This window comes from Gallus gallus, chromosome 8 (genome assembly GCF_016699485.2).
Source record: "Gallus gallus isolate bGalGal1 chromosome 8, bGalGal1.mat.broiler.GRCg7b, whole genome shotgun sequence".
Lineage (NCBI taxonomy): Eukaryota > Metazoa > Chordata > Aves > Galliformes > Phasianidae > Gallus > Gallus gallus.
Genome location: NC_052539.1, coordinates 23,279,407 through 23,292,611, shown reverse-complemented (window position 1 = coordinate 23,292,611; position 13,205 = coordinate 23,279,407). Strand labels below are relative to the sequence as shown.

The following is a 13,205-nucleotide window of genomic DNA, read 5'->3' as shown; positions in this document are numbered from 1 at the left end:
TTACCACCCAAAACTTTTATATTGGCTTCTGATGTTAAAGCTGTCGTTCTGAAGATTCTACTTGCAGAACAGAAGGAAGCAAGCCCCACCCTCCTCCAAGAGGTCACTGTAAAGGTACAAGGCTTGATATCAGCAGAATTACATAAGAGTTCCCAATAAACCTAACTGGTTGACTTGCCAGAACAGTAAGGAGGCCACCACCACTCCAAAATTATAAACACACAAATGCTACAGTTTATAGACAAATCTATAGGTGTTTGAAAATGCAAAAGTTAGGAAACAATGTTTTCACATCAACCTTTAGGAAGCTGACAGGGAAGCAGACAGACGCCTTTACATCTCGTTTCATTGCTCAGTGAGCAGCCAGGAAATGGGAGGAGAAAGGACAGCTCTCGGATAAGAGATTGCATTAAAGCTTCCCTCAGTGCATATGAGATGACAGCAAAAGCAAAACAGTACAACTGCTGCTGTGCATGGGATGGCAGGAGCCCATTTCAGCAGCCAAAACCATTCCAACAGCTTCTGTTTTTGCTGTTTGACTAGCCAAACCTTGCTCGTGTTTGCAGCAGGAAGAGGAGACCCAGTTAGTAACTCCAGCACCAGCAGCACTACGAGAGCCTCATTCACACAGCGCAGGGACAGAGCGGTGCGTCTGCGGGGGGCTATAGAAGCCCGTACCAAAGACAGCTCTTTCCAGTTCCCAAGAATTATATAGCAGCATCGATCTGTGAACACAGTATAAGAGCACAGCTTCCCCCTCCTTCCTCTCACACCTCCTCCTGAAGTTATTTCGCACACTTGGAAAACACAGTAATTGCTACGTGTTTTTCCTTAAGGCACACGTACTTAAGACCCCACAGGCACAGATAAGCTCACTGCAAGAAGCACACGAGCCTGGGCAGGAAGCGGTGCCTCCTGCACCTCGGCCACATTACTGCCCACATCCCTGGGATGTGAGCAAATCCAGCAAAAAGGGGAGTGTGAACACCCCCCTAAGGGGGACAGCAGTGCCCGTGGACTTGGTTTGCCAGGAGGTTTCTATCCACACGGCAACAAACACGGCTCCCTCTCAGTGGAAGAAAGCAGAGGCTGAGAAAGCAGCCGCACACGGAGCGCCTCGATGTACCCCGCAGGCACGGACTCTGCCTCCACAGCACAAGGCTTTGTTTCTTTGTCTCCTGGACTACAAAAAAAGCATCTGTGTTTTTCTCACTCACCACCAAAAATACAGTGCTTGCTGTAACACAAATAGGGAGTGCTTCTGTCTTACAAAATCTGATCAAAGCACTAAAAAGCTGCTAACCATGCTATAGAATTCCTTAAAAATCCATGGAAACACTGCAGCTCATTCCTGAAGTGCCCACATGCACGCGTATGGGTAAGAAACGGCTGTTTTAAATGACAATATATTCAGGGAGCAATTTCATCCAATCAATTTAACTTCAGACAAAAGTATAAAAACATACCCAGTCCTCTTGGAGAACTGAATTAATCCCAGCTGAAAATATCCTTACCTGATTTACACGGCATTAACCAAGAATGAACTGAAGGCTGCCTGAGCAGAAATACCAAGATGCTCGCCCTGCTATGCCTTCCTCTTACTGCCTGCCCAGTACACTCCATACAGCCCTAGCTCCTGTACATCTAAACATACCTTAACGCGTTTTGCTCGGAACAGTCCTGGGGAGAAGGGAGCCCTTCTCTAGAAAGCTACCCTTGTTTTGATAGAAGATAAAGGGCAATACAGGGATCAGGGCCTGTGTACTCCAAGTCCATCTGCCTACTCTTCCATCTCTCACACACTGATCCTCAGACACATGCAGCTAACATGAGGCTGGACATGGTGCTGGGATTTGTGTCAGTCCAAACACAGGCTTCAGGGCCCCACCACTGCTACGCCCATGGCACAGGGGTTGGCCAGCTTCTGTGCTACACGCAAGGACTTAAAACAGGAAAACAGTGATGTACAATTACAGGCCATTCATTCCTCTCCTTGGACTTCTCTGGTAACATTGCTCAAGTTCAGGTATCAGCATCCTCAGTTCTCACTACCACTGGACACATACACAGGCATTTTGTCCAAGGCAAAGGATAAGGCGTACTAACATCAACAAAGCTGTTTGTGTGCATGTCTGTAGAACTTGGTTTAAACAAATCACTGTCATAAAATTTTGCTTAGAGTAGTAGGTACACAGATTTTATTTAATCCTTACATTTCTGATTATGGAATGGGTAACTACTGACAGTTAATGGCTGTTCTAAAGAAGTTAGGACATGTCTACTCAGCACTCTGAACACTGAATTCCTGGCAATTAAAGAAAACCCAACAACTGAAGATAAAAAGCCCAGACCCCACACCCTTTGCAGTCTGAAATCTCAGTGCCATTGCTTCAATTAGCAAATCCTCATTGCTGCATGAGGCCACATGCTTCACTTTGCACCAGTGAAGCTGAAGGGGAAAAAAAAAATCTTCCCATTAAGAGCATGCCGCTTCAGAAAGATCTTTTGCTTGGACTACTTCGTGTTTTCAGGTATTCAGTATACAGCGCATCTCTCCTGAAAGCCACTGTTTAATGAAGACAGACACACCTCTCAAAGTAAGAAACTGGAAAGAAAATAAACCCAGAACCAAAATCATTTTGTGCAGAGCTTTACGACTGCTGGCAGACATCATAAAGTTTTACTGTGCTAAACATTTACAGCTAAGAAGCAACAAAGAAAGATATACCCAGCTAAAAATATTATTTTCAAATTACTCTCAGGAGCAACACACCTTATGTCAGACAAAACAGACTCCAGAAATGAGTAACTAAAAATTGTTACTGGGAGAGAAAGAGGATTTTATTTCTTCTCCATATTCTGGAATAACGAGGTAAGAACTTAAGCTTTTATCCCCCTCCATCACATATTCCTATTGCCTGTGTTTGAAAAGGGCAACATTTCTTAGGACGCAATCTGGCACCACAAAGCAAGCAGCTGGACCTCTCAGTGGGATGCCACACAGACACTGAAGTTCATTCCCATGCCACACTTCCCAGGAACAGCACCGTAAATAGTAAATATTTTCTGTGATTTGGAATCTAATAGGTCACTGCATGCTGTGATTCAGCAGGGTATGTAAGAGGTATTTCTAGATGATCCTAAAACATCACCTTTCCTGTAGCACCATTACCATTACTCTCTCTTTCATTGCTTGTGAAACTTGTGGAAAATAAGTAGCAGACCTACTGCAATGAGATAACAAATAGGTCCAGTTAGTGCTAGAAGTGATCCAGATTTCACTGCCTTAAAATAAACAGTCAAAAAAACACAAACATGAAGCCAAGTCTAAGCCTGCAATGTAAACATCCCCTATTTCACAAGGCTTCATTTCAGAGTTGGATGCCACTGAGATCACAATGAAATCAGATGAGTAATATGGAAAAATAAACATATCCTGTTCAGAATATTCAACCATACACCCTCAAACCTGCAGCTATTAAAAAAGCCATACCAAGGCTTTCAAGGCCTGTACTTGCCTTCCTCTACCAGGCAGCCTGCTTGAGCCACCACCACATTTTACCTTGAAGAGATAGAAGGGAAACAGATGGCAACGTAAGTTATAACAGGAATACCAGCAGAAATTGAGGTAAATGAAGAGCCGAAAGAAACCCTTGGCTAGGAAAGTTCAGAATAACCCCTCTTTAAAAAAATATTAAGAAACTATAGGGTGAAAAGAGACACCTTCAAACTGGAAGACTCACTAGCAGACCTTAACAGTAAGAAGGTAGACAGCAAATGTGTTATATATGCCTAAAGAAGCAGTATGAAGTGCAACCAGCAACTCAGGTGGACATTAAGCAAGCTGCTCCTAGCATCGTGCATGTTTAAGTGAGATGACTGGACTACCTGCACATAATAGCCCTTCAAAATAAGAGGCAAATGACTTGTTATTTTCAGTAATTCTTAGAACACTAAGCAAATTCCAGGAGCTTGAAAAGAATTCTGCACTGAAATTGAAAGAGGTTGGACTGGATGACCCAAGTAATTACAGGTCCATCAGCCTAGTGCTGAGCAAGGCAAAGTTACAGAACATTTGATACTGGACTCTAATAATAAAGAATTAGTGAGGGGTAATATAATCAGTGTCAATCAAATTAGCTCTATGGAAAACAGATTCTGTCAAACTAAACTGACATCCTTCTTGATGAGATTACAAGTTGGACTCAAATTTTGAGGATGTCAATTTAGAAGCATAGACTCAGTCTTCTACAAAGCACTTGATTTGTTACTGCTTATTAATTGACTAAAAATTAACATGGTACACATTAAATGAATTAAAAAAATATATCAGCTGACATCTCAAACTAGGAGTTGTGAGTAGGAAGTCAACAGAAAGACATTTTCCTGTCCATCTCTCACTGTAAACAGATCTTGGCCTTGAACTGCTAAAACATTTTTGTTGACAAGTGGAAAAACACAAACTCCTGGCTCCAGAAGGTTGCAAACAGCAGAAGGACAGGGTGAGAGAAAGTGAACCAAGACGACAAAGCTCAGGTACAAAGCAACTGAAGCTCCTCAAAGCGTTCCAAGTAGCTGCATACCTTTGGACAGCACACACCCAAAATTATGGCCCTGCAAACCATAACCCTCAGTGTATTTTCCAAGCACAAATTTGCAAAGGAAGTGAAAGACTCAGAAATATGGAGATAATCAACCACATGTCAAAACTGCAATGCTGCCAACAGGGTTACAGTGATTCTTTGTGGTATAAAAACCCCACACTTGAACAGGGAAAAAAAAGTCACTGTTATTCCATTTAGTTGCATGCTTAACTGCTGTTCACTGGACCTAGGCATGGTGCCTCGTGTTTCATGATGAACACCAGTGCCTTGGAGATGGTAGAGAAGAGCCATGAGAACAACCAGGATTGATATGCTCTTTCAATTAAAAAGGTAACAGAGACCAATCTGTGCCAGATCAAAAGAGATCAAGGTGAACATTAACAGCATACATCAGTATTTGAAGTACAGATTTCCACCCCCCCAATAACACCCATTCTCTGGATGACAAAGAAACATTAAAAATCTATGGTTCCCCACTACGAAGAATTGTGAAAACAGCAGAGAACAGGACAGCAACAATGCTTACTTAAGCTGTGGTTTTTTTGTCTCTTGCCCAAATGTAAAACCTAATTAAAGCTGCCCGCCTAACAGCCATAACACGCGCAGCACTGAGCGCCGATGCCTCTCTGTGACATGATATCTTCCTCCAGAACTAGGCCAAGTCTGACAGCTCATCTCACATTAGCCAGGCAGAAGCCGTCAGACTGTAACAGCCTTCAGTCACTCTGGGTTTGGGACCAAAGGATAAAACAATGCTCACTGCAAATTCTCCAAGGCTCCTGGCTCCAACTTTCGTCCACTTAAGCCTCAGCCAACATTTAGGGAAGAAAATGTTGCCAGGCTGAATGTGCCTATTGAAACAGCTGAACTCAGCAACCGCTGTCCACATGTGACTTTGACGCATGCACACGTGCACTTCTGGACCTCACCAACAATCCCCATTCATTAGATATATTCCCAAAAATACTATCAACAGTAGCAAGACAACATGCTCGTCTCTTTTGCTCGCTTGATGAAAGAATTGCTGTTTTCTCCATCTTCTAAATGACAGCTTCAGAAGAGATTTGATGCTCAAGGTCCTGCTCCTGGTAGCCTTCTTTCAGAGCACAGCCTTGTAAGCCTCTGATCCATCTCAGGAGTATTTTAAATGCATTCCTGGAAGGACAAAGAATGCCTGCAACTTGTACAAAAAGCTGTATGAAGTAGGGGCTTTTGGAGAAGGTTACATAAATGCCACTGAGATGATGCATTCAAAAATGTAGAAATAAGGTCAAGTGAATTGCCTGTATTTTTATTTTTGTATAAAGTTTCTTGAACGTTTATCAACAAAATGCTGTTTACCTAGAAAAGGGAGATGAAATATGTAGAGAATTCCAACTAAAGGAAAATGAGATCCAAGCACAGGACTGAAGCTTTTCTGTAACAGCACCGTTAGTTTTACTCATTCCACACTACTTCATCAAGAAGCAATACCTGCCATCACCCCAGCAATGCACTCTGCAGTCACAGAAGCCAAATGGGAGGGAAGCAGCTCCAGCACACAGTCCTCCTCAGCCCAAACAATTAAACCAAGGCCATCACAACTTGCTATAACGCAACTATGAAGGTAACTAGCATGCTCTGTGCTTAGCACAGCTCTCACAGCATCAATCTAGCCTACCATTGTTTACTACTAATACAGATGCTTTGTTTCTGTACGGACTAGGATATATTCAAGAAATGTTGTCCATTCGGAGTGAGAAAGCATCTTCCTCCATCACAGCAGGACTTACACTTTGGAAAAATTATGGGAAAATTAGGTAGCCTTAAAAAAAGAGACCAATGAGGAATAGCTTTTTTCATTCCCCCACTTCTAGAGGAAGACGACTGTACACAAGCTTTGTTTGGGAACTCTGTGAAATTAATGTATAACAGGTACCCTTATTAGCTCTTTTCAAAAGATGGCCCTCAAGAACAACAAGTTTGCTGTGTTTAAATATAGCCCAGCCTAGAACCTCAGATGGGTTTGATGCTACAGTACACCTACAGCGGAGGAGCACTGCTAGTTCTAAGTTAAAGCTGTTACTGGCAAGATTCAAATAGCAGTGGAAGATGCATCTGCTAAGGTCCCACCAAAGAAGAAAGGCAGGATTTAGCCTCACACAGGGAAACCTTTGTAGCAGATGCCCCCAAAACTGTCTGGAGCTTTTGGAGTAAAAAGATAAACAAAACTGAACCCAAGTCTCAGCAAAAAAATCCCTCTGCTCCACACACAGAAGGCTCGATCTAGCTAAGACACCTGTGGAAGTGTACGTGCTGACACAAACCCTGCTCAGGAAGATCCCTCAGCAAATTCTTCCCTTAAGACACCAAAGCCCTGATCCCCAAACAGTAAAGGCTGAGCTCTCCCTGCAGGTGGGAGGAAAAGCCAGGACTGAGGCAGTTGCTGGAATGTCCGAGAGATCTGGATGAGAGCTTGTTTGTACAGGAGACAATGCTCTTCTGGGGGCAATGGCTTATGTGATGGACTCCCATATGACTTCTGTGCATGGAGGACTCAATCCCCCTCCAGCCCAAGTGGAAGCAGCTTCTCCTTCCCAGGCACAGCACTGGATAACTGAGAATCCCCAAAAGGAAGCCCTTGCCAACAGCGTGCTGCATCCCACGTAAAACACTCCCTCAGGGAGAGGATAAAAGGGAAAACGAATCAGACGTAGACACCACTCACTCAATTTTAATATCTGAATGGGAAGTGCCAGATACCATGACAACAAGCCTCTAAGAATAAAAGGGGAAAGGAAAAAACATTGCCCAAAATGTGAAGCCAATGCTATAAATGTAGCTAAAACAATCAAACCATTACTGCTAGCGAGTTATCTGTGATCCCTGCTCTCACTGTTGCCATGTGGAAAGCCACTGGGCCCAGAATACAGTCACCTCAAAAACAAAACTGCTGAAAACCAAAAGCCCGCAGCAGAAAACAAGGTCATTCAGCCAAAACCTTGCCTGAAATGAAAACTTGATTTCACCAGGCAGTGCCAGAGGAGATGAAAAGAGGATCACAGTTTTGTCCTTCTTTGCAATTTTGACAAATCCCTTAATGCAAGACAATGTTATTTAATGTCTTGGTTTTCGGAGATGCTGAAGCAGAAACAGTTCTTAGAAGTGAAATACCAACTGACAGCAGCTGCTTCCCCTCAAAATTAGACACTGAAATGCCTCTCATTCTGAGGTAGCCCTACACACCCATCCACAGAACCATACAAAAATCAAGGGTGCTAGGCAGAGCCCACTACCATCCAGGCACCACTAGATCCTCACAAAAACCAGGCTCTCCCAGAAACTTCAGGAAGATGTTCAAAACCATGCAATCACTCCCTTTTAAACTTGACCACAATAGTAATACAAAACATGCTTACCCTTGCACATAGTGCTTCGGAGTCTTTTTAAAGGCTTCCAGCATTTCAGATGTTCTGCATCTCATGCAAAAGACGACTTTGCTCTTACCTGCATGCTATACAGAGCCCTAACTAAGTCAGCTGTGTAATTACTGTACTTGAGGACATGGACTAATCTGCATGCAAAGCTTAAGTGTCAGTTTGAGACAGATGCTGCTGACTTGGCTGGAGCCTTCTGTGGTTCCCATTACCATAGCACGGAAATGCTTTATCTCTGCAACACACCTTCCCATGCAAACACACTTTTGAGAAAGTACTTTGATTCTTATTTTGGAAGAAGAAAAACTGAAAGGCATTGTGATTTCCAGTGTAAACTTGGATGGCATAACATTATCAGAGCGGGAAACTAAAGCTGTATTCCCCCTTCCCCCCACCCCTTGCAAGACAGTAACCTTATTATTGGACCACAGCGCTTTTGTGCGTTGTGCTGGGCTGGAGATATCTTGTAAACAACACACACATTCCACATGCTACAGAATATCTTGCCTACTTTCTCTTTTCCTTCTGGGTTTTTCTGCTTTTATCATCTTTCTTTAAATGCAAAAATTTGTTTCCAGCATGGGTACATGCATACTCCTGCAAGCTGCCTGTCTTCAGAAGCCACTGCTCCTGTCATACACAGGACAACCAGAGTTCAATTTCTGAACAAATATTTGGATTTCCCCCTGCCCTGGTTGACATCTCCTGCTTTGGTTTTTCAATCTTTTCCCCCTTCCCTAAAGGAACCACACAGCCCCTGAATTAGCAGCTGTTCTGAGAAGAGCAAGGCTGCACTCCTCCCTGCTTTGTCCCTGAACAGAACAGGGACTGTACTACAAAAAACCACTGTTCGGGAGACAGGCATGAATGGAAAAGAAGCAGCCATGACTTATCTATCTTAAGCAGTACATTCAATGCTGAAGAAGGGACAAATTGAACACAAGAAAACAGAATACAAAAACGTAACAGGCTAAATTATAACAATATTCAATAAGAAGCAGCGAAAACAAACCACAGAAGTGAAAAACAAACCAATGCAGAAAGTGGGAAGCAGCCGTGTGGAAAGAAATTTGCAATAGCAATTAAAGGAGTCACTGAATTAGACAGAAACGTGTCATGTGTGGCAGGAAGCCTTCCACAGCCAAAATAGGCTGCTGTCACATCATGCAGAGGGAATACAACATTGCTGGAAGAGCAGTGTATAAAAATAAGCAGCTACCTTCAATTGTAACAACAAACGTATGCACTGAAGATGCAAGGAGGAGAGCAACAAACTGAAGGCAAATGTCAGTGATCAGCACGGCTTTAAATCAAGCATAACTCAGGGCTTGAGATGACTTAAGATACAAGATTACATATGTTCTAACCTTTTAACATGGTACATGCTACCCCTTGGTTCAATGGAGACTAAAAGGAAACCAAAAACCGACGATACTTCAAACGTGTAAAGACTGACTGAAGAGGACATATATTCTAAGTGTGCTACTCAGTGTTACACAAAGGATGAAATTAAAAAGGGTAAACTATATGGTCCAAACCCCAAGAGAAAATGTACCCCAACAGTGAGACCCAGCTGGTCATCAACAAGGTACATCGTGACAGCAGGCACACCATCCTCTCCTGCATCCTATTCCAGAAACTGCTATCTCCAAATTTTAGATGGAGCAGAAAGCAACTCAAACATAATACTTAACAAGGGAACTGAAACAGAAGGCAGACTAATTTGATATAGGTCAGGCTTCAAGCAAAGCAACTGTGACTTCGGAATATTGTGATCCCATCACACTTTGCACAGTTCTGGTGCAAATACACCAAACCTTGAGCTTTTCGTAAGATGGCAGACATCCAGAGATTGTGTCTGTGGAACACGCTGTTGTACAAGGCAAGAGTGGAAGGATGAGGGGAAGAAAAGCAGAGCAACAGCAGAGCCCAGCCACTCAGTGGGCTTCAGCTTCCCTGGTGGATCAGAACATCAGCACAGAGCAAAGAAAACTGCCTTAAAATACAGCAGAGCTGAATTTACAGGAGAGATGTTTTTGTTACAAGACTAAGAACACTCTCCCACGGAGAAACTGCATAACCAGATGAATCAGGAAAGGAAAGGCACAGCTGAAGTACGAAAAGCCAGTGTATCTTCAAGCCTGGAAGCACTTGGTGTGGAAACAGCAGCAGTAACACTTGAAAGGAAATGGCAGAGGCACATAAAACCAGAGAAAAGGGAGTATGCTCTGCAAATTATGTAGGACATACAATGCAGCAGCTGTATGAAACCTGGTTGGCTACAAATTCAAAAAGCCTTGGTAATTTTGTCATTAAAAGATTTAATTTAGCAACATTTAAGGTTTTGTACCTTAACAGGCTGTCAAACAACAAAAATCAAAAAGCCACCACAAGACTAAGAGATCTCACAGCAATTCCGAACAATGACTCAGAATGTCTATTCTGTCTCAAGCAGCCTACTAATTAAACTCTTTGAGCTCTACGAACCAGCCTTTCCAATGCACAGAGGACAGTCATTTATTACAGGCCAGAACACAAAATTTAATATTAGCAACAAAACCTGTGTCTGCAGCTTTTTGATCTGATTGGTGAAAACAAATAAAAGCTGCAACCTGCCAACTGCAGAGGTTAATCTCTAGCATTAGATTTTTGCAGATTACTTTACATAGCATCTGGGAAGATGCTGAGAAAAGTAAAGTCATTTAATCATATTCTAAATTGCACTACCTCTGAAATTCTGCTACCTGTAAGTATTTAGACTGTATCAAGCCTACTTAAATTTGCTTCAGCTTTAATGTAGAACTTTCACGAACCACATAACAAGAAGATTTTTTAAAGAGTGTTCCCTATGTCTATAATATTTCTCAGATACTTACAGAACTAATGAAAGCTGTTTAAATCAGGAAGTATCACAACTGTTGTGTGCATTACTAACCAGTTCTATCAAACATTGATAATTTCACTGAAAAGGAAACCAGTTCTCAGTAATTGCTACCTTCCCTCCCCTCTCCCCGCAGTCTATAGCACAGGTTTCCACATGCTATTTTCAAGGCTATCAGAACTAATATGCTCTTCACTTGATTTTTCTCCAGATTGAAAAACAAGCCTTTTTAAGGGTGGCACAGTCTACCAGTATGTTCTCTGATGCAACATATACAGCCCTAGATGCATCACATGCAGAAGTCACAATCACAAGCAGTCCTGGCTGGGTGACCACCACAGAACATGGTACAGATTTTATGATAGATGAGTTCAGTAAGGAGACGTTACTTTCCAAAATATTAAACGTGTAGGTGGGTAAGTGGTAGAAGGGACAGGACAGGAAAAGCAGGCAATTTACATGTATTTTTTTCCTTCCTTCACTTGCCAGTTGGCAGAGTACCTCACCTGGAGCAAGAAGGTACCACAGCCCTACAAAAGAAAATCAAGGTAACAAAGCAGCTATTCTGATGCAGTACTAACTACCAGGGCAAAGGACCTACCAGCCAGTCTGGCTCCCAAGCTGCTGTTCTTAGGGTCTGAAGTTGTTCTGTTTAAGAATGAAGCTTCCAGAACAAGAAGAGAATGAAATGGGGAGGGGGGGGGGGGGGGGGGGGGGAAGAGATGCATGGGTAAATAAAAATGGCACAGATACAGTATGTAGGAGAACAGAGGAGTCTAAAAAAGGAATTGCTGGAAAATACTTTTTCCTTGTTACATGTCCTATCTTACCATGCCCTACCTACCAGGGAAACTGAAAACACCCCCTCCTTCTAACCGACAGCATCTTAAGGAAGACAGCCTCATTTTGGGTCCTAGGATGCCATAAGGAAGAAGCCCATGGATGGTAAATTCAGGTGCTTTAAAAACATGTGAGAATAGACTATCTGTATAGGGCAGCAAGGACATAATACCTTGTATCACACAAACAGCATCCCCTCCAGTGCAGCAACAATTAATCATACTGAGGATGCTGCCATTTATTCGCTTGCAGGTGAATACGGTGCAGTTTTTCATCCATCTGCTGTTTCAACACCCTTTAAAAACATCTAATTGAAAAATATTCCAGGCTCTTGTGAATAAAAATAATGAGCTCAGTTTTTTTCCTCAAGCAGATATATTCCACTGATTAAACAGATGCTATGAAAGCCATAAGAACAGCAGTACTGGGTCAGAGCAGCGCTCTGCCTAGTCCAATATCCTGTCTTCAGCAGCACCTGCAAGTCAGTAACTTGCACTGAAATTCCTCAGGGAAACAAGCAGCAACACCTGCAAAGTCAGTGACAGATCCTGCTCAAGGAGAACACATCCAACAAGCCAAAGCAGTGAGTCAGCCAAAACAGAGCTGGTGAGCAGAGTCAGAGAAATAGACCTGGACTTAAAATCATGGAATTGCTCAAGTTGGAAGGGACCTTAATAGGTCATCCAGACCAACTCTCCTGGAACAAACAGGGACGCCCACAGCTAGGTCAGGTTGCTCAGAGCTCTGTCTAGAATTCACCAACATTAAGTTTTTCTCTTCCTCCACATTTTTAGAGTCAAAATCTCACAGGGAAGAGAGGGATCCTAAGATGGGTATCACAGATGGGAAATGCGGTATCTGAGCAAAACCTGAAACAAAGCTCAGAGTCTAAAGAGATACAGACTGAGATACAGAAGGACCTAAACAAGACTTGTGCTGTACAATCCATAGTGTATGAAGTCTGAGGTTGCAACTCTTACCAGTGACTGCTCTGGGAAAGGATATGAATCACAAGTCTAACAAAGCTCAAAAATATGCACCCATTTGCTGGCAGAGGCTGAGGATCAGAGCAACTTCCAGTAGCTAATGGATTACCAACCATAATCATGTACCTGCTGTTGAGCTGCATACAAAGGTTATTGGACATTCAGTTTCAGCTACCAAGTAAAACCATTCTTTATGAGGAAGCACAGAATAGATAAGGAGCATTAACAATATGCAGGTGTAGAAAACAGTGGTCAGTCCTCCTCCCATCTACTCTTGTATATAATGACTATTTGATTACAAGATGATCCTCTTAAGTCCAATATCTTAAGTTTTAAAACACTGGAGTTGGAACCTCTGAAATTTTCTGAAAGCAAATCAAAAGGAGAGCATTTAAAGACCAGCAAAGCCTTCATTTAACAGCTATCCTTAAAGAAATGCTACCCTCTGCAGAGGGTCACTCACTTGAGAAGCAGATGG

The 13,205-nt window shown here is 42.6% G+C and overlaps 1 protein-coding gene across 23 annotated transcripts in view; it reads right to left on the bottom strand.

The window, feature by feature from the left end:
• Positions 1–13,205, bottom strand: part of ELAVL4 (ELAV like RNA binding protein 4) — a 75,658-nt gene that overhangs the window by 19,290 nt on the left and 43,163 nt on the right. The gene's annotated exons all lie outside the window — the stretch shown is intronic.